At 42.1% G+C, this 25,898-nt stretch overlaps 1 pseudogene; it reads left to right on the forward strand.

Moving 5' to 3' along the window:
- The window catches only part of LOC120022142, a 99,052-nt pseudogene extending 76,623 nt beyond the window's left edge, over positions 1 to 22,429 (forward strand).
- The last annotated feature ends 3,469 nt before the right edge of the window (positions 22,430 to 25,898 follow it).

The following is a 25,898-nucleotide window of genomic DNA, read 5'->3' on the forward strand; positions in this document are numbered from 1 at the left end:
TCAAGAAACGAATACTCGACTCATCTGACATCAAAAACTACAGCCCTGTATCCCTTCTAGACGAGAGAACACATGTTCTAGGTCAGGCAAAATTGCGCATCATTAGCTCATTGTTATGGATGTATCCTAATAAATGTCACTAGAAAACAGTTTAAACAAATGTATGAGCAGCTACTTTGTTGTTATTCTGGCTGTACTGTTTGACATGACTGTAAGTTAGCCGTAGTTGGCTAGCTAGCAAGCAAGGGATAAGAATGTTGACAGCCAGTATGGCAATGGAACAATTAGAACGAATGACTGGGTCACGTCCATACAAACAGAAGAAAAAGATTGAATGACTGGGTCGCGTCTCTGGCAACCGAACCGATAGAACAAACGACCAGCCGGCTTGGGTAGCTACCCTAGATTTGTGTCAGGACTATATCTTGTGGAAGAATGAAATAGTATGAATAAATTAATAAAAATAAAGTTTAATGAAAATATGTCAATCATTATTTGAATATGTTGGTAACCTGTTGAATGAAAGTGATATTTTGGAGAATATATTGGCACGGTTTGCCGGCCTTCAACTTCGTCCCGGGACTAACAACATCTGTGCCAATATATACTCCAAACACCAGCCTCAGGCATTATCACTTAAGTGGAAACGTCTAGGAGCAACAACGGCTCAACCATGAAGGGGTCGGCCACACAAGCTCCCATAACGGGACCGCCGAGTGCTGAAGCGCGTAACACGTAAAATCGTCTGTCCTCGTTTGCAAAATACTCACTACCGAGATCCAAACTTGCTTCTGGAAGCAACGTCAGCACAAGAACTGTTCGTCGGGAGCTTAATGAAAAGAGTTTCCATGACCGACAGCCGCACACAAGCCTGAGATCACCATGTACAATGGCAAGCATCGGCTGGAGTGGTGTAAAGCTCACTGCCATGGGACTGGTGCAGTGGAAACCTGTTCTCTGGAGTGATGAACCTCGCTTCACCATCAGGCAGTCCGACGGACGAATCTGGATTTGGTGGATGCTAGAAGAACGCTACCTGCCTCAGTGCATAGTGCCAACTGTAAAGTTTGGTGAGGAGGAATAACGGTCTGGGGCTGTTTTTCATGGTTCGGGCTAGGCCCCTTATTTCCAGGGAAGGGAAATCTTAACGCTACAGCATACCATGACATTCTATACGATTCTGTGCTGTTTGGGGTAGGCCCTTTCCTGTTTCAGTATGACAGTGCCCCCGTGTACAAAGAAAGGTTCATACAGAAAGGGTTTGTTGAAATCGGTGTGGAAGAACTTGACTTACTTTTGGTCATGTACTGTGTGGGGAATGTGTTGCTGGCCTAGTAACTGCTAGTCAGGTAGCTAATATTTAGAATTATATAATTTTTCTGGCTAGAGTTGTTCTACCTTTTTTTCCAATCCCTTTAGCGTTGCTTGTTATTTTACTGGCTGGCTACAGAGGTTAGCTGGCTACTTATCTACAGTAGTACAGTTGCCTATTACACCATTTGTAGAATGCATACTGGCATTAGAATATAGCGGGGGAACTGACACAATGTGGACATGGTGGACATATTTAAATGTACAGTTGAAGTCGGATGTTTACATACACTTAGTTTGGTATCATTAAAACTAATTTTTCAACCACTCTACAAATGTCTTGTTAACAAACTATAGTTTTGGCAAGTCGGTTAGGACATCTACTTTGTGCATGACAAGAATTTTTCCAAAAATTGTTTACAGACAGATTATTTCACGTACAATTCACTGTATCACAATTCCAGTGGGTCAGAAGTCTACATACACTAAGTTGACTGTGCCTAAACAGCTTGGGAAATTAAAGAAAATGTCATGGCTTTAGAAGTTCCTGATAGTCTAACTGTCACCATTTGAGTCAATTGGAAGTGTACCTGTGGATGTATTTCAAGGCCGACCTTCAAACTCAGTGCCTCTTTGCTTGACATCATGGGAAAATTAAAAGAAATCAGCCAAGAAAACAAAAAATTGTAGACCTCCACAAGTCTGGTTCATCCTTGGGAGCAATTTCCAAATGCCTGAAGGTACCACGTTCATCTGTACCAACAATAGTACGTAAGTATAAACACCGTAGGACCGCGCAGCCGTCATACCGCTCAGGAAGGAGGCGCGTTCGGTCTCCTAGAGATGAACATACTTTGGGAGTGATTTGCACTTTTCGCCCCAGAGCAACAGCAAAGGACCTTGTGAAGATACTGGAGGAAACAGGCACAAAAGTATCTATATCCACAGTAAAACGAGTCCTATATCGACATAACCTGAAAGGCCACTCAGCAAGGAAAAAGCCACTGATCCAAAACCACCATAAAAAAGCCAGACTACGGTTTGCAACTGCACATGGGGACATGTGTCCTCTGATCTGATGAAACAAAAATAGAACTGTTTGGTCTTAATTACCATCGTTATGTTTGGAGGAAAAAGGGGGATGCTTGCAAGCCGAAGAACACCATCCCAACCGTGAAGCACAGGGGAGGCAGCATCATGTTGTGGGGGTGCTTTGCTGCAGGAGGGATAGGTGCACTTCACAAAATAGATGGCATCATGAGGTAGGAAAATTATGTGGATATATAGAAGCAACATCTCAAGACATCAGTCAGGAAGTATAAAGCTTGGTCTCAAATGGGTCTTCCAAATGGACAATGACCCCAAGCATACTTCCAAAGTTGTGGCAAAATGGCTTAAGAACAACAAAGTCAAGGTATTAGAGTGGCCATCACAAAACCATGACCTGAATCCCATAGAAAATTTGTGGGCAGAACTGAAAAAGCGTGTGGAGCAAGGAGGCCTACAAATCTGACTCAGTTACAGCAGCTCTGTCAGGAGGAATGGGCCAAAATTCACTCAATTTATTGTGGGACGCTTGTGGAATGCTACCCGAAACGTTTGACCCAAGTTAAACAATTTAAAGGCAATGCTACCAAATACTAATTGAGTGTATGTAAACTTCTGACCCACTGAATGTGATGAAAGAAATAAAAGCTGAAATAAATCACTCTACTATTATTCTGACATTTTACCTTCTTAAAATAAAGTAGTGATCCTAACTGACCTTAGACAGGGATTTTTTATTAGGACTAAATATCAGGAATTGTGAAAACCTAAGTTTAAATGTATTTGGCTAAGGTGTATGTTAACTTCCGACTTCAACTGTAAATATAGACACATGACATGCTCAGAACTCCGTTATCAGAATACAAAAGCTGCATGAACTGTCAAGTATAGACACAGCCTTGACACAACCAAGTCACTCGGCTCCGTCATATCCTCACATGGTCTTTCCTATCAATGCTATGCGGATCACACTCAACTACTTTTCTCTTTACCCCTTCTGACACCCAGGTGGCAACACAAATCTCTGCTTGCCTGGCAGATATCTTAGCGTGGATGTCGGCCCACTACCTCAAGCTCAACGAGATTGAGCTGCTCTTCCTCCCGGGGAAGGCATGCCCACTCATAAACCTCTCCATCACGGTTGACAACTCCACAGCGCACTCTGGGAGGGCGACAAAGAACCTTGGCGTGATCATGGACAACACCCTGTCGTTCTCTACAAACATCAAAGAAGTGACTCGCTCCTGCAGGTTCATGCTCTATAACAGCCGTAGAGTACGACCATATACTCTTAGAAAAAAGGTGCTATCTAGAACCTAAAAAGGTTATTTGGCTGTCCCCATAGGATAACCATTTGAAGAACCCTTTCTGGTTACAAGTAGGGCCATTTTGGGTTCCATGTAGAACCCTTTCCACCCTTCCACTTTTGGAATAATTTTGCATGTACCTCACACAGGAAGCGTAGGTACTAATCATCTCCTTTCTGGACTACTGCAACTCGCTGTTGGCTGGGCTCCCCACTTGTGTCAAACCCCTGCAATTTATCCAGAATGCCGCAGCCCGCCTGGTTTTCATCCTTCCCAAGTTCTCCCGTGTCACCCCTCTCCTCCGCACACTCCACTGGCTTCCAGTCGAAGCTTGCATCCACTACAAGACCATGGTGCTTGCCTACAGAGCAGCAAAAGGAACTGCCCCTCCCTACCTTCAGGCTATGCTCAAACCCTACACCCCAACCCGAGCACTGTTCTGCCTCCCCTGGTCCTCTCACCACTAGGGGAGGGTAGCTCCCGCTCAGCCCAGTCCAAGCTCTTCTATGTCCTGGCACCCCAATTGTGGAACCAACTTCTCCCTGAAGCTAGGACAGCAGAGTCCCTGCCCATCTTCTGAAAGCACCTGAAACCCTCACCTTGAATAATAATATAAAAAATAATTACTGAACCAACACTTGCACTTGACCCCCTCGCTTCTAGATCTGACTTTGCTGACAGCTACCTTATTGAGAAAAGGTGTACTTACTATGCCTGTGATATGTGATTGTCCCAGCTAACTATCTTAAGATGAATGAACTAACTGTAAGTCACTCTGGATAAGAACGTCTGCTAAATTACTAAAATGTAAAATGATCTGCATCCCAGTCTCAGCTCCCTTCTTCCTTTGCTGCAACAATTTAGTTTCTCTTTCTCACTCACTCATCCCTTTACAAGGCAAAACAGAGAGCCAATTGAGAGCTTGCGCTTATCAGGTCAATGAGAAAGAGAGTGCCACGTAATGGAGAGAAGAAGCAGGGAGAAAAGTGAGGGAGTGAGGCCATAGACGCCACTGGGTAATGGGGTAATGATGTCGATGAAGAAGTGGCAGTCTTTTGGGGAAAGTTTACTCCGAGTGCCGAGGCATCTCAAGAACATTAACTTAAGATCAGACCCTGTGACAGTGATCGAAAAGTAAGTGAAACTGAATTGGAACTCTGAGGGCAACCCGACAGGCAGTTCTCTCGGGATACCTAAAATAAAACGCAGGTTAGTGTTTTTCGTCATGAATTCTGTTCTGGAAGCAGCTCTGCAAAGTGCTCACTAGCTGGCACAGCCACAAAGTCATCAAAACCTAACCACACTACTAACGTTAACCCTAAATGTTAACATTAAATTAAGACCTTTTAAAAAAATAATATAGCCAATTTTGACTTTGCAGCTTGCCTATCTAAGGGGAAATTGCTCAGTTCTGCCTCCAGGACAAGACTCATGACAATAAATGTCAACCTACTAAAAAAGCATCTCAAAGAAAGTTGAAACTTGAGTGCTAGGGGCTCTGGGCTTCCAGGCCTGTTCTTTGGGGCATGTTTCAGGGAGGGAGTTCATTCAGATTGACCACTGGACCTTGAAACTATTTTTGCTTCAGGGCCACGGGGTCACTGCTCGAATAAGAAATCAATAACATCGATAAGAGGAGCATTAAGACTGGCAAGCAGGATTTAACAGTCTCATACTTGCCGTTGTCATTCTTCCATTTCTCTCTAGCTGTTTTGTGAGGCATTTTCTATTTCTAAAGTTCCCTGGGACAACTATTCTGCAAGCACATCTCAGATACAAGACTGGCTTTCAATAACAAACAATAGTGGATTCTCAAAGGTTATTCATTCTGGCTGTCTTTGAGAACTTGAATCATCGTTCTAATCATACTCTATTGTCAGAAATACTGGAGTTCTCAGTTTCCTAGCTTCACTGAGGAAAGGAATATTGAATATCAAATGATGTTCAAGCCCTTTCTCATTGGATATAAAAAGGTTTTGTTTTGCTCAAAAGCTGTAGCACAATGTTTGGTTTAGGTGTTGCTTTTTATATCTGTGGAATTTGTGAGACTCCAATACTCAGCAACACAGAACTGTGCTAATTTTGTTTAGCTTTTATATTCTATAAAAGCATTATCGGTCAGACACTCATGTGGCGTACACATTTTGTACACAGCAACTGTATTGTAAAGTAGGAAGGGGATTAGCAGGGCAGTGGTTCAAAGCCTCTGAATGACTGTTGACCTTGTTAACAGGGTGTATTGCCAATTACTCTTTAATGCAAAATGATTTCTTTAGATTATACTGAGCTGAGGCCTCACAGACAATGTCTAAAAAGAAGGGAAGTAGACTTCCAGAGCAAGAACAGAATAAGTTGTGGCTTGTATCTTCAAAAACAGTCAAACCAAAAGTCCACAACACAAAAATGCCTTTTGTTCCGTTCCCTAGTGAAATTACAATCTGGACAGGATTTATTTCTCAGGCGACACCAACAATCAAATGAATCACCATGGGCAGAGAAAAAGCAGCAAGAGATTGACTAGTGTTAAATGCTAATTTCCTCTCTGTAAAAGGCTCTTGTCCTCCCTAATTTATCAAAATGACTTTTAAACACATTGAAATTCAGAGGAAGATCCTTAAATGCTATGAGATCTGGTGGAATAAATGGTGCAATTATGCACATGTGATTTTTGAAGGATTATCTTTGCCGCTTTCCCATAAGGCAGCCTAAACTAACATTTTAAGTGTTCTGACGCTAATAGCTTTGTATGGCATGCCGCTCCAGAAGCCATCTTGTCTTATCGTGACAGCAGCGGAGCAGTACACAGTTAGGCAAATTTCCTCTCATGATGCAAGGTTAATCTGGTGGGTATAAATTAATGTGGCACCCTATTCACGCCGCGATTTAGCAATGTACACCACCATGTCTATATCCAATTTGCACAGCTGTTTAACTTTTGTGATCAAATTCAGCATTCCCAATTTGTCACAAAAACATGAAACAAAGGGGTATTTGGTTGGTTTCTGGTTTCAATGGTACTTAAAGGGATTAGGTTTTAATTGCAAAATCATGTAGCCTTGTTGATAGCTTAATTGTTGAGCACCTTTTGTGATCATACAGTACAAATCCGCAATTACCAAAGGGCTCACACAAAAGAGTTAGCCTACATTTGATTGTTCTAATTTGAAATTGCAGGAGATGCATGCTGAACTCTCTTCACAGTCCTTTGCTTTTCTCTTTTGGCCAGTGTTTGAGAAGTCGTGGGCAGACAATTCAGAGAACTCAGTACAGGCCATACTATGGGACTTGCCCAGCACCTCTACACTATTATCACATTGCCATCACATATCCTGTTATTGATTTGTTCAACCTTTTTATATTCTACCTGGCCAAGGGATGCATTAATAAAACATGAATTATTCAATATATGACTTCTACCATAGTTCAAGCTGAAATAAGTGGTTATCAAAAAACATACTTCTACGCAGGTGTAACTTCCGGCCCGTTTTAGTTATCGAAATCAATCTAGTAAAATATGTCCAACACATTTGATAGACAGTCAATTAAGTATTTTTTCTAATATCACGTTGTCTTGTATTCATCACATGAACAACTTTTTTGTCTCAAAGATGGAATCTGCAGTAGGGGAACAGCGGTACTTTCTGCCCCACGGCTGTTATTATTGTTTTTGTTGATGAAGTGGAGGTGAGGAGCGTCGCCCAATGTGGAAAGAAAATTGCAGTACATATTCCTCTGTTCTACTGCACGTGCAATAATGTCTGAAGGAGAAAAAAAAACTTGTTTGCAGTAACTTCTTTGATGTTGTAATATCGCAAACGGACGCGGCAGTTTCACCATTAAGAATTCCAGCTTTAGCGTCTTATGGCTTGGGGCAGTATTGAGTAGCTTGGATGAATAAGGTGCTCAGAGTAAACTGCCTGCTACTCAGTCCCAGAAGGTAAGATATGCAAATTATTAGTAGATTTGGATAGAAAACACTCTGAAGTTTCTAAAACGGTTTGAAGGATGTCTGTGAGTATAACAGAACTCATATGGAAGGCAAAAACCAGAGAAAAAATCCAACCAGGAAGTGGGAAATCTGAGGTTTGTAGGTTTGCCTATCCAATATACAGTGTCTGTGGGGTCATATTGCACTTCCTAAGGCTTCCACTAGATGTCAACAGTCTTTAGAACCTTGTTTGATGGTTCTACTGTGAAGGATGAGGGAATGAGAGCTGATTGAGTCAGGGGTCTGGCAGAGTGCCACGAGCTCACTCAGGCGCGCCCCCGTGAGAGTTAGCTGCGTTCCATTGCATTTCTACAGACAAAGGAATTCTCCGGTTGAAACATTATTGAAGATTTATGTTAAAAACCTCCTAAAGATTGATTCTATACATTGTTTGACATGTTTCTACGAACTGTAATGGAATATTTTGACTTTGTCTGGCCTGCGCGTCATGAATTTGGATTTTTTTAACTAAACGCGAACAAAAAGGAGGTATTTGGACAAATTATGGACGTTTTCGAACAAAACAAACATTTGTGGAACTGGGATTCCTGGGAGTGCATTCTGATGAAGATCAAAGGTAAGTGAATATTTATAATGCTATTTCTGACTTCTGTTGACTCCACAACATGGAGTATGGCTTGTTTTTTTGTCTGAGCGCCGTACTCAGATTATTGCATGGTGTGCTTTTTCCGTAAAGTTTTTTTGAAATCTGACACAGCGGTTGCATTAAGGAGAAGTTTATCTAAAGTTCCATGTAAAACACTTGTATCTTTTATCAATGTTTATTATGAGTATTTCTGTAAATTGATGTGGCTCTCTGCAAAATCACCGGATGTTTTGGAGGCAAAACATTACTGAACATAACGCGCCAATGTAAACTAAGATTTTTGGATATAAATATGAACTTTATCGAACAAAACATACATGTATTGTGTAACATGAAGTCCTATGAGTGTCATCTGATGAAGATCATCAAAGGTTAGTGATTCATTTTATCTCTATTTCTGCTTTTGTGACTCCTCTCTTTGGCTGGAAAAATGGCTGTGTTTTTCTGTGACTAGGTACTGACCTAACAATCAGATGGTGTGCTTTCGTTGTAAAGCCTTTTTGAAATCGGACAATGTGGTGGGATTAACAACAAGTTTATCTTTAAAATGGTGTAAAATACTTGTATGTTTGAGGAATTTTTATTATGAGATTTCTGTTGTTTGAATTTGGCGCCCTGCACTTTCACTGGCTGTTGTCAAGTCGATCCCGTTAACAGGATCTCAGCCGTAAGAATTAAGATGTCTAAAAACAGCACAACAGAGTGTGTCTGGCATAGCACATTGAAAGAAGAAGCACGTTGAGTCATTGCCAGCCGGAGACACACAGCCCAGTTCTCTAATGATTCACCAAGTGAATCATTGGACTTTCAATGATGTTTCCACTGAATGTTGCCCTTTGAAAACGTTAATTACCTGGGAGACATTGTTAGCCTCTAACTATCACTCAACCTTTGCCTCTTTGTCATTTCGCATCTTTGACGCCATTTCTCAGAAAAATTGAGGTTGGATAAATGTACAGATGTCACATGTCGATAGAGCATGTAAGTGATCTGTCTAGAGCAGGGATCTAGATTCAGTAGATTTTTTGGGAGGGGCCATAACATAATTGAAAATAATTTGTAGACTGCAAATTGACTGCAAGAATCCCAAGCACATATAATACTTGACTAAGTATGTGAAGCCTAAAATGGCGCTGGAAGAAATGGCAGCAGTTTTACAAGTGCATAACCAATTGTGCTATTATGTGTTTTTTTCGCGTTATTTGTAACTTATTTTGTACATAATGTTTCTGCAACCGTATCTTACAGCAAAAAAAGAGCTTCTGGATTTCAGGACAGCGATCACTCACCTCGGACTTGACAAAGATTTTTTCTTCAACAAGCAGGACGCAGGACATTCTCCGAACACCCGACAAGGCAAACATCCCAGTTATTTGCAAGAGGAAGAGACGCAGGTACAGAGGACACAGAGCGGGGTGCCTCGTAAGGATCCGCAGAAGGCGAGTGGGAAAGCTGCCGTTACCGTCAATAGTCCTCGCCAACGTGCAATTTTTGGACAATAAATCAGACGAGGTACGATCATGAATACCCTCTCAAAGGGACATCAAAAACTGTAATATCTTATGTTTCACGGAATTGTGGCTGTATGATGTCATGGATATTCAGCTAGCGTGATACACGCTGCACCGGCAAGACAGAACAGCACACTCTGGTAAGACGAGGGGGGGCCGTCTGTGCATATTTGTAAACAACAGCGGGTGCACGAAATCGAAGGAAGTCTCTAGATTTTGCTCGCCTGAAGTAGAGTATAAATGCAGACCACACTATTTGCTTCGAGAATTTTCAGCTATACTTTTTGTGGCTGTTTATTTACCAGCACAGACGGATACTGGCACTAAGACTGCACTCAGTCATCTGTATAAGGAAATAAGCAAACAGGAAACAGCTCACCCAGAGGCAGCGCTCCTAGTGGCCATTCTCATCGACGGGGCTGTAGTGGAGCAGGTTGAGAGCTTCAAGTTCTAGAATGGTCCAAACACACCAAGACAGTCCTGAAGAGGGCACGACAAAGCCTATTCCCCCTCAGGAAACTAAAAAGATTTGGCATGGGTCCTCAGATCCTCAAAACGTTCTACAGCTGCAACATCGAGAGCATCCTGACTGGTTGAATCACTGCCTGGTATGGCAATTGCTCAGCCTCAGACCGCAAGGCACTACAGAGGGTAGTGCGTACGGCCCAGTACATGGGGCTAAGCTGCCTGCCATCCAGGACCTCTATACCAGGCAGTGTCAGAGCAAGGCCCTAAAAATTGTCAAAGACCCCAGCCACCCCAGTCATAGACTGTTCTCTCTACTACCACATGGCAAGCGGTACCGGAGTGCCAAGTCTAGGACAAAAAGGCTTCTCAACAGTTTTTACCCCCAAGCAATAAGACTCCTGAACAGGTAATCAAATGGCTACTATTTGCATTGTGTGCCCCCAACCCCTCTTTTATGCTGCTGCTACTCTCTGTTTATCATACACTGCTCAAAAAAATAAAGGGAACACTTAAACAACACAATGTAACTCCAAGTCAATCACACTTCTGTGAAATCAAACTGTCCACTTAGGAAGCAACACTGATTGACAATACATTTCACAAGCTGTTGTGCAAATGGAATAGACAAAAGGTGGAAATTATAGGCAATTAACAAGACACCCCCAATAAAGGAGTGGTTCTGCAGGTGGTGACCACAGACCACTTCTCAGTTCCTATGCTTCCTGGCTGATGTTTTGGTCACTTTTGAATGCTGGCGGTGCTTTCACTCTAGTGGTAGCATGAGACGGAGTCTACAAACCACACAAGTGGCTCAGGTAGTGCAGCTCATCCAGGATGGCACATCAATGCGAGCTGTGGCAAGAAGGTTTGCTGTGTCTGTCAGCGTAGTGTCCAGAGCATGGAGGCGCTACCAGGAGACAGTACATCAGGAGACGTGGAGGAGGCCGTAGGAGGGCAACAACCCAGCAGCAGGACCGCTACCTCCACCTTTGTGCAAGGAGGAGCAGGTGGAGCACTGCCAGAGCCCTGCAAAATGACCTCCAGCAGGCCACAAATGTGCACGTGTCTGCTCAAACGGTCAGAAACAGACTCCATGAGGGTGGTATGAGGGCCCGACGTCCACAGGTGGGGGTTGTGCTTACAGCCCAACACCGTGCAGGACGTTTGGCATTTGCCAGAGAACACCAAGATTGGCAAATTCGCCACTGGCGCCCTGTGCTCTTCACAGATGAAAGCAGGTTCACACTGAGCACATGAGCACATGTGACAGACGTGACAGAGTCTGGAGACGCCGTGGAGAACGTTCTGCTGCCTGCAACCTCCTCCAGCATGACCGGTTTGGCGGTGGGTCAGTCATGGTGTGGGGTGGCATTTCTTTGGGGGGCCGCACAGCCCTCCATGTGCTCGCCAGAGGTAGCCTGACTGCCATTAGGTACCGAGATGAGATCCTCAGACCCCTTGTGAGACCATATGCTGGTGCGGTTGGCCCTGGGTTCCTCCTAATGCAAGACAATGCTAGACCTCATGTGGCTGGAGTGTGTCAGCAGTTCCTGCAAGAGGAAGGCATTGATGCTATGGACTGGCCCGCCCGTTCTCCAGACCTGAATCCAATTGAGCACATCTGGGACATCATGTCTCGCTCCATCCACCAACGCCACGTTGCACCACAGACTGTCCAGGAGTTGGCGGATGCTTTAGTCCAGGTCTGGGAGGAGATCCCCCGCCACCTCATCAGGAGCATGCCCAGGCGTTGTAGGGAGGTCATACAGGCACGTGGAGGCCACACAGACTACTGAGCCTCATTTTGACTTGTTTTAAGGACATTACATCAAAGTTGGATCAGCCTGTAGTGTGGTTTTCCACTTTAATTTTGAGTGTGACTCCAAATCCAGACCTCCATGGGTTGCTAAATTTGATTTACATTGATAATTTTTGTGTGATTTTGTTGTCAGCACATTCAACTATGTAAAGAAAAAAGTATTTAATAAGAATATTTCATTAATTCAGATCTAGGATGTGTTATTTTAGTGTTCCCTTTATTTTTTTGAGCAGTGTATATGCATAGTCACTAACTATACATTCATGTACATACTATCTCAATTGGCCAGACCAACCAGTGCCCCCACACATTGGCTAACCGGGCTATCTGCATTGTGTCCCGCCACCCACCACCCGCCAACCCCTCTTTTACGCTACTGCTACTCTCTGTTAATCATAAATGCATAGTCACTTTAACCATATCTACATGTACATACTACCTCAATCAGCCCGACTAACCGGTGCCTGTATATAGCCTCGCTACTGTTGTATAGCCTCGCTACTGTGAGGCGTCTGTTTCTCAAACTAGACACTCTAATGTACTTGTCCTCTTGCTCAGTTGTGCACCGGGGCCTCCCACTCCCATTCTGGTTAGAGCCAGTTTGCGCTGTTCTGTGAAGGGAGCAGTACACAGCATTGTACGAGATCTTCAGTTTCTTGGCAATTTCTCGTATGGAATAGCCTTCATTTCTCAGAACAAGAATAGACTGACGAGTTTCAGAAGAAAGTTATTTGTTTCTGGCCATTTTGAGCCTGTAATCGAACCCACAAATGCTGGTACTCCAGATACTCAGCTAGTCTAAAGAAAGTCAGTTGTATTGCTTCTTTAATCAGCACAACAGTTTTCAGCTGTGCTAACATAATTGCAAAAGGGTTTTCTAACAATCAATTAGCCTTTTAAAATTATAAACTTGGATTAGCTAAAACAACGTGCCATTGGAACACAGGAGTGACGGTTGCTGATAATGGGCCTCTGTACGCCTATGTAGATATTCCATAAAAGAAATCTGCCGTTTCCAGCTACAATAGTCATTTACAACATTAACATTACATGTCTACTCAGTATTTTTAATCAATTTGATGTTATGTTAATGGCCCAAACTTTTGAACGGTAGTGTATATTTTTGTTCAGAAAATAAAACCACCAGGGACGACCACCTTGGTCGAGAGCATTGGTTCCCAAACGTTTTATAGTCACGTACTCCTTCAAACATTCAACCTCCAGCTGTGTACCCCCTCTAGCACCAAGGTCAGCTCACTCTAAAATGTTTGGTTTTTTTGCCACCATTGTAAGCCTGCCACACACACACACTATACGATTATCACGATCGTTTGTTGAATAAACAGACCAAGGCAAACTCACCAAAACAATGCAGAACAAACAAAACGTGAAGTTATGGAGTGCTCGTATAGTAGGCTGCCTAAGTATGATCCCCAATCAGAGACAATGATAGACAGCTGCCTCTGATTGGGAACCATACCAGGCCAACCTAGAAATAAAGAAACTAGAATGCCCACCCTAGTCACACCCCGACCTAACCCAAAATAGAGAATACAGGATCTCTAAGGTCAGGGCGTGACAGTGATACATTTATTGAACATGAGAATGAGTGTGAAGTGACAACTCGGCTCGTGGGAAGTGACAAAGAGCTCGTACAGTACCAGGGGACAAATAATAATATAATAATAATCAATATTTTTTCTCTTTACTTAGCCATCTTACATATAAAACTGTATTTGTTCATCGAAATTTGTGAATAACTCACCACAGGTTAATGAGAAGGGTGTGCTTGAAAGGATGCACATAACTCTGCAATGTTGGGTTGTATTGGAGAGAGTCTCAGTCTTAAATCATTTTCCACACACAATCTGTGCCTGTATTTAGTTATGTTAGTGAGGGCCAAGAATCCACTCTCACATAGGTACGTGTTTGCAAAGGGCGTCAGTGTCTTAACAGCGCGATTTGCCAAGACAGGATACTCTGAGCGCAGCCCAATCCAGAAATCTGGCAGTGGCTTCAGATTAAATTACATTTTCACAGAACCGCTTGTTGCAATTTTGATGAGGCTCTCTTGTTCAGATATCGGTAAGTGTACTGGAGGCAGTGCATGAAAGGGATAACGAATACAGTTGTTTGTGTCATCCGTTTCGGGAAAGTACCTGCGTAATTGCGCACCCAACTCACTCAGGTGCTTCGCTATATCACATTTGACATTGTCCGTAAACTTGAGTTAATTTGCACACAAAAAATCATACAATGATGGAAAGACTTGTGTGTTGTATTTGTTAATGCAGACAGAGAAGAGCTCCAACTTCTTAATCATAGCCTCAATTTTGTCCCACACATTGAATATAGTTGTGGAGAGTCCCTGTAATCCTAGATTCAGATAATTCAGACGGAAAAAAAACATCACTCAGAAAGTCCAGTCGTGTGAGAAACTCATCATCATGCAAGCGATCAGACAAGTGAAAATGATGGTCAGTAAAGAAAACTGTAAGCTCGTCTCTCAATTTAAAAAAACGTGTCAATAATTTGCCCCTTGATAACCAGCACACTTCTGTTATGTTATAAAAGCGTTACATGGTCGCTGCCCATATCGTTGCATAGTGCAGAAAATACACGAGAGTTCATGGCCCTTGCTTTAACAATTTTTTTCACTGTAGTGTCCAAAACGTCTTTCAAGCTGTCAGGCATTCCCTTGGCAGCAGGAGCCTCTCGGTGGATGCTGCAGTGTACCCAAGTGACGTCGGGAGCAACTGCTTGCACGTGCATTACCACTCCACTGTCTCCCGGTCATGGCTTTTGCGTCATCAGTAAAGATACCAACATGAGCAGTAGCTACATATGGCTACATACGGACCGTTAGTGGAATTCCAGCAAGAGAGTAATGGTTAATGTGATTGGAGGTTAATTATTTGACTAGGCTACCTGTATATGACATTGCATTGTTATTTCACTGAACACTAGATGGTTTAATTTTATTTTTGGCAGTGAAACAAGACTACTCAGGCGAGAAAAAAACCTCACCCAAATGTATAGCCCCGTTGGAAAATATAAATAGACTGTTTGAAAATGTGAAGGAACATTTTTTTGAATAACTCACATTAATGAGTGAAAATTACCACTCTAAGGAGAAAAAAGGAAAATATGTCCAAAGAAACTCAACCCTACAATTGTCTCCCCGTGTCTCAGGCATCCCACAGTCTACCGTCAACCCACGTCAGAGCGTAAGAGTCCTTTGTTACAAGAAAATAAGGTTTGATTGAAATTTAAATATATGTGTTCAGCTTGTTGCTTCAGCCTATTCCGAGATAAATATATTGTGTGCCATTTGTTTGCTACATGATTCCACAACATCTACATTTAAAAAATATAATTCAGTGGCTAATGATTAAACCATCGCTCAAACAATTTATGCTCTATTAAAGCCTTCTGATGAAAGTAAGAAATGGAAGTGGTCCCCGTCTCACAACTTAATCTCAGGTCCAAAAATCGGGTAAATTAACATTGCTTAAATAATTGACAGCCCTGTAAAATGGAAAAGTGCTTTGGCACTTGACCTTTTCCTGAGGAAATCATCATCACCTGCATCTAAGATTTGATAAACATTATTTTTCCCAGTGAAATCTCCTCTAGAGAATATAAACTCTTAAAGTGTGTATGTGCACTAGCCATGCATAACTACCTTTTGTATAAACCACTTCACAATGTGCAAAATCCCCTCGCTCTGATCACGGCCCAATGACTGCAAAGCTGCATTACAATCTAATCACTGCACTTCACTCCAGCCTAAATACCTTAAATGGGCCGAAAGAGAATGATCACACATACTTTTCAAACACCAATGAGATTCCACTGCAGTTTCTATTGCATTATCAATATGCCATTATATAAGAAAATGAATATCAGGGTGGCGGTATAAAAAGGCTCTAAACATGCCATCTAAGACCAAACTAAATGAAAATAAGCCACTAAAAGCATCCTACTGGCAAATTCAACAGCAGCAATATTGTTTGCTGTCGGTCTCATTACTGTGGTCGGTCATTAGCAGGGGGAAAGAATACATAGAAGATGAGGAATCATCACTGTTATGACAACTTCCAGCGTAAGGTAGCGGAGTAAGGCAAGAAACCTCCAACAGCCCCACCTCATCCCTCACCCCTCACCCCCCACCGTATCACCTGGGTCATGAGAGGGGGTCGCATCACACTTACTGGGCCCTGTTTGATTTTGGCAGATCAGGTGACAGTGTTCTCTACAAGCACAGGTTGAACCATGAATAATGGATCTGCCAATGGCCCGGGCCCCCGTGGGACCCACAGCCCTCACTGTGACTGGAATTATCAATGCCCCATTAACAGCCATTGATTCATTGCGCCGCCATCTCCAACAGGAACTGGAATTAGTTAATTAGTGGTTGGTTGTGTACAAATATAGAACACCCCTTACCAAGTGCTTTATTTAGAAGTTTTATTGGGTTTTTATTCTGGGTGTTTTGGGGTGGAAAGAGATGTTTGGTAAAAGAGAATATTGAATATAAACCGGGTGGTTCGAGCGTTGAATGCTGATTGGCTGAAAGCTGTGTTATTTCAGACCGTATTTTTTTTATTTCACCTTTATTTAACCAGGTAGGCAGTTTGAGAACAAGTTCTCATTTACAATTGCGACCTGGCCAAGATAAAGCAAACCAGTTCGACACAACAACACAGAGTTACACATGGAGTAAAACAAATATACAGTCAATAATACAGTGGAAAAATAAGTCTGTATACAATGTGAGCAAATGAGGTGAGATAAGGGAGGTAAAGGCAAAAAAGGCCATGGTGGTGAAGTAAATACAATATAGCAAGTAAAACACTGGAATGGTAGATTTGCAGTGGAAGAATGTGCAAAGTAGAGATAGAAATAATGTCAGTTTTACGAGGGTATGTTTTGCAGCATGAGTGAAGAATGCTTTGTTGCGAAATAGGATGCCAATTCTAGATTTAACTTTGGATTGGAGATGTTTGATGTGAGTCTGGAAGGAGAGTTTACAGTCTAACCAGACACCTCGGTATTTGTAGTTGTCCACATATTCTAAGTCAGAACCGTCCAGAGTAGTGATGCTGGACGGGCGGGCAGGTGCAGGCAGCGATCGGTTGAAGAGCATGCATTTAGTTTAATTTGTATTTAAGAGCAGTTGGAGGCCACGGAAGGAGAGTTGTATGGCATTGAAGCTAGTCTGGAGGGTTGTTAACACAGTGTCCAAAGAAGGGCCAGAAGTATACAGAAGGGTGTCATCTGCATAGAGGTGGATCAGAGACTCACCAGCAGCAAGAGCGACATCATTGATGTATACAGAGAAGAGAGTCGGCCCAAGAATTGAACCCTGTGGCACCCCCATAGAGACTGCCAGAGGCCCGGACAACAGGCCCTCTGATTTGACACACTGAACTCTATCAGAGAAGTAGTTGGTGAACCAGGAGAGGCAATCATTTGAGAAACCAAGGCTATTGAGTCTGCCGATGAGGATGTGGTGATTGACAGAGTCGAAAGCCTTGGCCAGGTCAATGAATACGGCTGCTCGGTATTGTTTCTTATCGATGGCAGTTATGATATCATTTAGGACCTTGAGCGTGGCTGAGGTGCACCCATGACCAGCTCTGAAACCAGATTGCATAGCGGAGAAGGTGCGGTGGGATTCGAAATGGTCGGTAATCTGTTTGTTGACTTGGCTTTCGAAGACCTTAGATAGGCAGGCTAGGATAGATATAGGTCTGTAGCAGTTTGGGTCAAGAGTTCAAAGGGGGGGACAGAGGGGGATGACCGCAGCTGCTTTCCAATCTTTGGGAATCTCAGACGACACGAAAGAGAGGTTGAACAGGCTAGTAATAGGGGTTGCAACAATTTCGGCAGATCATTTTAGAAAGGAAGGATCCAGATTGTCTAGCCCGGCTGATTTGTAGGGGTCCAGATTTTGCAGCTCTTTCAGAACATCAGCTGACTGGATTTGGGAGAAGGAGAAATGGGGAAAGCTTGGGCGAGTTGCTGTGGGGGGTGCAGTGCTGTTGACCGGGGTAGGGGTAGCCAGGTGGAAAGCATGGCCAGCCATAGAAAAATGCTTATTGAAATTCTCAATTATAGTGGATTTATCGGTGGAGTTTCCTATCCTCAGGTCAGTGGGCAGGGAGGAAGTGTTCTTATTCTCCATGGACTTTACAGTGTCCCAGAACTTTTTTGAACTGCCTGTGTATATTGGTTTCTAACTTCCCTGAAAAGTTGCATATCACGGGGGCTGTTCGATGCTAATGCAGAACGCCACAGGATGTTTTTGTGTTGGTTAAGGGCAGTCAGGTCTGGAGAGAACCAAGGGCTATATCTGTTCCTGGTTCTACATTTCTTGAATGGGGCATGCTTATTTAAGATGGTGAGAAAGGCATTTAAAAAAAATAACCAGGCATCCTCTACTGACGGGATGAGGTCAGTATCCTTCCAGGATACCCTGGCCAGGTCGATTAGAAAGGCCTGCTCGTCGAAGTGTTTCAGGGAGCGTTTGACAGTGATGAGTGGAGGTCATTTGACCGCTGACCCATTAGGGATGCAGGCAATGAGGCAGTGATCGCTGAGATCTTGGTATACCATGGGTACAACAAAAACATGACTGGTCTAATTATGTTGGTAACCAGTTTATAATATCAATAAGGCACCTCAGGGGTTTATGGTATTCGGCCAATATACCACATCAAGGGCTATATCGAGGCACTCCGCGTTGTGTTGTGCTTAAGAACAGCCCTTAGCCATAGTTCATTGGCCATATACCAAACCTCCTCAGGCCTTAATGCTTAATTATAGTATAGTGGATTGCAGGTCCCAAATGCCTGCCTGCAATGTCTGTGCTGAGTTTATAAATAAAGTTTTACTTTGAATAACAAGACAAACCTCTTGATTTCATCTGCCTTCATAGAGTACCACAAATATGACAATTATTATTGATACATATTTAGTTTTGTAGCTTTTTTACTTTTATAAGTACCAGGCCTATGTCCTTTGAAATAATCTGGAAAATATGATTATATGATTGGTTTCAGGCAACATTAATTCTCTCTATCCAATTTGACAAACCACTTGATTCAACTAGTCTCTTGGTTTCACTAGTCCAAAGTGTACATTAATATATTATCTTTATTGAAGACACATTGACCTTGTTAATTGTACCTGCCCCACTCTGTTCTATGGAGTTAGGGTTGCAAAATTCCTGTAACTTTTCCCAAATTCCCAGGTTTTACAGAAATCCTGGTCGGAGGATTCCTGATTTCCTGATTATTCCCTCTTGATTCCGAGAATCTTCTTATCAGATACTGTTATTTGATAATGTTATAAATTGTACATGTGATAAGGCCACACAGAGGGCCATTGATAATTGCAAATACCTGTGATAATCTGAAGTACCCAAAAGGACCACTAGATGTCTTGTGATAAATTACATAACATCCTTGAAAGGTAACACATTTCTGGTAGTTTACTGGTAAGCTTAGACATTTTTCAGTAATATACCTTCCTTTCGCAACTATAGTAATACCACTATGAAAGGGGGGCATGAATTTACAACTAGAGCATTCAACGTGCTTGTTATCATCACTTTTGACGTCATGGTACTTTTTCATTCTCAGAGACTGCATGTGATTATTCTGTGAAATACCGTAAATGCTCAGGTATTTATTTATTAGCTTCAGCAGGTTACCCAGTGGGCAAATATGGTACGAATTATGTCAAACTGGTTGTAATGACATCATATTGACATCATAGCAAGCAGTTTTGCCCGGCTAGATACGCGTGACATTTTAGAAAATATTTTAAGCTGCACAACAATAACCTGACATTAAACTCATTTAGATTTTTCTTATGATTTATCTTGAAATATATTGTGATTTTAAAACATACTTTCAGCTGTTAAAAAAAGAACCGGCATCACCATTACATTATATTAAGCCTCCTGCTGTACAGTTCAATAATACAATAATAAAATCTATCTTTAAAAGCTGCCGGGCAACATTTTACATGTACAGTACCAGTCAAAAGTTTGGACACACTTATTTTTACTATTTTCTACATTGGTGAATAATAGTGGAGACATCACAACGATGAACTAACGCATATGGAATCATGTAGTAACCAAAAAAAGTGTTAAACAAATCCAAATATATTTTATATTTGAGATTCTTCAAAATATCCACCTTTTGCCTTGATGACAGCTTTGCACACTCTTGGCATTCTCTCAACCAGCTTCATGAGGTAGTCACCTGGAATGCATTTCAATTAGCAGGTGTGCCTAGTTAAAAGTAATTTGTGGAATTTCTTTCCTTCTTAATCCGTTTGAGCCAATCAGTTGTATTGTGACAAGGTATGGGGTGGAATACAGAACATAGCCTTATTAGGTAAAAGACCAAGTCCATATTATAGCAAGAACAGCTCAAATAAGCAAAGAGAAGCATTAGTCCATCATTACTTTAAGACATAAAGGTCAGTCAATCCAGAAAATTGGGATAAGTTGGACCGCAGGGTGAAGGAAAAGCAGCCAACAAGTGTCAGCATATGTGGCAACTCCTTCAAGACTGTTGGAAAAGCATTCCAGGTGAAGCTGGTTGAGAGAATTCCAAGAGTGTGCAAAGCTTACATCAAGGCAAAGGGTGGCTACTTTTAAGTAGTTGTGATGTCTTCACTATTCTATAATGTAGAAAACATATTTAAAAAAATAATAACTTGAATGAGTAGGTGTGTCCAAACTATTGACTGGTACTGTAATTTTAACCTAGCTCAGTGGTACTCATTGCGCGGTCCGAGCCCTTAATTTGCGGCTTGCGGTGATTTTCCTATTTTCCATTCATAATACATAACAATGATCCAATTTCAATTCCATGTGTTTAATGCAGGCCTGAATCACTTCACTTCAAGTATTTGTCTGTCCATGTACTGCATGATGGGACTAGCTCATTTTGTCTTATTTGCCAGAAGGCAGTCAGTTGCTTTAAACGAGCACATTTAGAGTGACATTTCCAGTCACACCATGCCCACTTTGACAAATATATCCGCCACAAAACAACCTCAGAAACAACAAAATAGGGCAACTCAAAGGACAGCTCAAAGGACAACAACAAATGATGGACAGGTCTAGCACTTTTGCAGAGAAAACGACAGAGGCAACATGAGATTGCTAGGAAACATGAAGGCCTTCACAGATGCGGAGATTGTCAAAGAAAGTTTTTTGGCCTCAGCCGAAATACTGTATGCTGATTTCAAAAACAAGGAAGCTATTTTAAAGCAAATGAAGGGAATGCAACTCTCAGACTAGACCATAACAAGACACATAGAAAACATCGGCGAGGACATCGGTAAATATCTGACTACTGACATATCTGTGGCACCGTGTTTTAGTATTGCGTTTGACGAAAGCACTGATGTAAGTGACATTGCCCAATTATGTGTTTGGGTTCGCTTCCATCAAAATGAGTCGTTCAGAGAGGAACTTTTATGTTTACTACCCCTTCAGGGACAAAAACGAGGAGAGGATATTCTGAAAGCCCTCGTTAAATGTTTTGCTGATAATAATATTGACTGGTCAAATCTGGCATCTGTGTGCACTAACGGAGCCCCAAACATGCGAGGGAAGGAGAAGAGACTCATAGGCCTGAAAGAGAGAATATATTCCCAAATTTGTTACGTTTCATTGTATCATTCATCAGGAAGCACTTGTGGCTAAACTCAAAGACTGTGACTTACAGAATGTGATGCAGCAAGTCGTGCGCATGGTGAACATTATTTTTGCTTGGGCACTGAATCACCGGCAATTCTGCGAGTTGCTGGAGAAATACCTGATAGAATACTGCGACATGATATTCCACAATGAGGTGAGATGGCTGTCTCGTGGCAGAGTTTTGGAAAGATTTCTCTCTCTCCTCCCTCAAATCCGTGAACTTGTTGCAAGCAAGGAGAGAGAGGAGCTAGAGCTGAATGATCCACAGTGGATATTAAAGCTGCCTTTTTTAACTGACATCACCTGGCCACAGTGAATCTCCAAGGGAAAGCTAGAACTCTGGGCAAAATGCTGCGTGTGGTCACAGCATTTCAAAATAAAATCACCACACTGTTCATACCTGACAGACAGTTTGTTCATTTCCCAAAACTCAGAGCAGTCACCAGATCCAACCCAGACATACTGCAACATTTTAGCTGTGATGCATTTGTGCGTTGGAAAAGTTGAAGTTTGAGTCGAGATTCAAGGATATCATGGAGTACAAGGAGTTTTTCAACTTCATTAAGAACCCCTTCCATGTGGCGGTGTCATCTCTGACCCCAGTCATCACAGCCTTCTGTCCTGACAGTGCTGGAATATAGAGTGAGATAGTGGAGCTGCAGGCAAATGACACATTGTAAGGTAAACTAAGATCAGGTGTTACCCATTTCTGGAATATCCACTTCTGACGCAGTGTGGTTAAAGGTGAAATCTTTTTTTGTCAGCACTTATACATGTGAAGCAACATTTTTGAACAATGAACATTGTGAAACAAAAACAGAGAAACAGACTGACCAATGCACACCTGGATTGCCTCACAAGGAGAGTAGCAACAACAGACTATACATTTAGAATGAATCCAGTCAAGGAGCAGAAGGGACATTTTCGCTCATCCAACTACTGTGGTAACCCTTATTATGGGTCTTATACATGTGATGTAGCCTATTTGATGTGTGTATGTATATATTTGTGATGTGCTGCAAGTCAAATAAATTGCATGTGCTTAATTGCTCTGAATTTGCTCTCAATTGATAATATTGGAAGAAAAAGTACAAGTTAAAGAACTGTGCGGCGCTCTGAATGATCGTCTCAACCCAAAGTGGCCCCCTTATTAAAAAATAGTGAGTAACACTGGCCTAGCTGAACAGTTCTGGTTGTTACTATGAAATACATGCATTTCAAAACAGTCATTGAAGTGAAATACATATTAATAGCTTTAATAATATATTTGCAAGGGACCACAGTACAACCTCAGTTAAAATAATTAAATCAATGACAATTTTGGCAATTGCCAACAAAAACACTTCAAAGTCCCAGACAGCAATATAATACATCAAGGTTAGTAGAGCATCTATTCCGCTACTGACACGCTACTGAAACAAACTTTTATCTCTCATGTTCTTGATCCTGAAATGAAATGTTATATTGATTAGACTAACACTGCCTAAAAAATACTACATACCATGCACTCTCGGCTTTGGTATGGTTATTGGAGGGTAAACCTCTCCCTCCTGCTCCATCTCACGTCTCACCACCTACCATCCTCCTGCCATTTTGAAACAAGACCATAAGAGACCTGAAACATCAATCGCCATTTCCGTCGCCTTTTGTGCTCTTTTATGGGAGATTACAGCATCTATATTTCAAATTTCAAGACAGCAGATTTGAATGGGCCGAGCTGCTGTGCCGAACAGTTGGAAGCACATTATGGTGCCATGCATCTTACTGTTGTAAATTGCTATGTGTCCATGTGTTATTGCATCTGTCCCTCCTCAAATAAACATATTATTGCATTTATCCCTACTCAAATAAACGTTTTATTGCGTCTGTCCCTACTAAATATACACTACATGACCAAAAGTATGTGGACACCTGCTCGTCAAACATCTCATTCTAAAATGATGGGCATTAATATGGAGTTGGTTCCACCTTTGCTGCTACAACAGCCTCCACTCTTCTGGGAAGGTTTTCCACTCGATGTGGGAACATTGCTGCAGGGACTTGCTTCCATTCAGACACAATAGCATTAGTGAGATCGGGCACTGAAGTTGGGCGATTAGGCCTGGCTCGCAGTCAGCGTGCCAATTCATCCCAAACTTTACATTTTGCACTATGCTTTGGGGAAGGTAGCGTTCTCCTGGTATCCGCCAAACACAGATTCGTCCGTCGGACTGCCAGATGGTGAAGCGTGATTCATCACTCCAGAGAACGCGTTTCCACTGCTCCAGAGTCCAATGGTGGCGAGCTTTACAACACTCCAGCCGACGCTTGACATTGCAGATCGTAATCTTAGACTTGTGTGTGGCTGCTCGGCCATGGAAACCCATTTCCTGAAGCTCCTGATGAACAGTTATTGTGCTGACGTTGCTTGCAGATGCAGTTTGGAACTCGGTCGTGAGTGTTGCAACCAAGGACATACAATTTTTATGCGCTACATGCTTTCAGCTTGTGTGGCCTACAACTTCGTGGCTGAGCCGTTATTGCTCCAAGACATTTCCACTTCACAATAACCACACTTACAGTTGACCGGGGCAGCTCTAGTAGGGCAGAAATTTCACATCCTATGACGGTGCCACGTTGAAAGTCACTGAGCTCTTCAGTAAGCCCATTCTAATGCCCAGCGGTGGAAAAAGTACCCAATTGTCATACTTGAGTAAAAAGTAAAGATACCTTCATAGAAAATGACTCAAGTAAAAGTCAGTCACCCAGAAAAATACTACTTGAGTAAAAGTCTAAAAGTATTTGGTTTTAAATATACTCAAGTATCAAAAGTAAATATAATTAAGTATCCAATGTAAAAGTGTAAATAATTTCAAATAAGATCAGACGGCACAGTGATCTTGTTTTAAAAAAAAATGTATTTACGGATAGCCAGGGGCACACTACAACACGCAGACATCATTTACAAGCGAAGCATTTGTGTTTAGTGAGTCCTCCAGATCAGAGGCAGTAGGGACGACCAGGGATGTTCTCTTGATAAGTGAGTGAATTGAACCACTTTCCTGTCCTGCTAAGCATTGAAAATGTTTGCTTGTTTCGACTGGATTTAGCTGGGGGTGATATATCCACAAGCATCCTGCACCTACAAAAACTGACTATAGCCCTGACTGTTACAATGAGAACTTGGAGAGCCAAAAAGGATGGTCAAACTTTACATGGTTAGTCCATCTGTAGATGCTTTACAGATGGTCATACTATCAACAAACGATTTGTTGAAAAGCAACTGCTTGCAAAGGTTACGGTTAGGGTTAGGTGTTAGGTGTAGGATAAGGGTTAAGGTTAGGATTAGGGCTAGGGTTAGGGTTAGTAGATAGTTAGTTGAAATGTTACTGATATTCAAAATAAAGTGTTACCAAATGGATAGCTTCAAATACTAAACTCTAAAGAGACACAGTATCTGCTCCATCTGAAAGGGGATGCGTCGGCTACAGAGATGAAGGGTTCCATGCGGACTCTCCCACGGGTAAACCTATGGTGAACCTGACATAAGAACAAAGGCCAGACAGTTTAAATGTAACTGTCAGGCGTCCTTATCAATACGAGCTGTTGGGACCTTGAGTATAATGATCTCTTTATCGGCGTATTACAGACCATCTTGGGAAATAAATCAGTCGTCGTAAACGAACTGCTACTCCACTGTTACACTGCGCCTTGTAAGATGAACTCCTAATGAAGCTCCAGTTCTTATCTTCACAAGTAGAATGATGTTCTTCTATTTCATCGCATTGTAAAAGTAGCACCACAACCAATTATGGGTAGAGCCAGATGAGTCTCATTTCCTTTGCTAGTTCAAGTTGTTTGAGTTGATTGCAGTGCAAAAGGTAATAATTAAATCAGAATATCGAGTTAGTAGGGAAACTTAAAGGCCCAGTGCAGTCTGTTTTCCTGTGTTTTGTGTCATATTGTACAATAGCTAATGAAACTAACACTTGAAAAGTGTGACAAATTTGATCAGTGTTATTGATAGCTGTTGGTCTGCACAGGTTTTCGGCTTGCCTGTTGACATCACCAAGTGGTAAATAAGTTAATAGTCCAATAACAAAGAGAGCTAAAAACCTCTCTGCCAATAAC

The sequence above is a fragment of the Salvelinus namaycush genome, chromosome 2 (genome assembly GCF_016432855.1).
Source record: "Salvelinus namaycush isolate Seneca chromosome 2, SaNama_1.0, whole genome shotgun sequence".
In the NCBI taxonomy this organism is placed as follows: domain Eukaryota; kingdom Metazoa; phylum Chordata; class Actinopteri; order Salmoniformes; family Salmonidae; genus Salvelinus; species Salvelinus namaycush.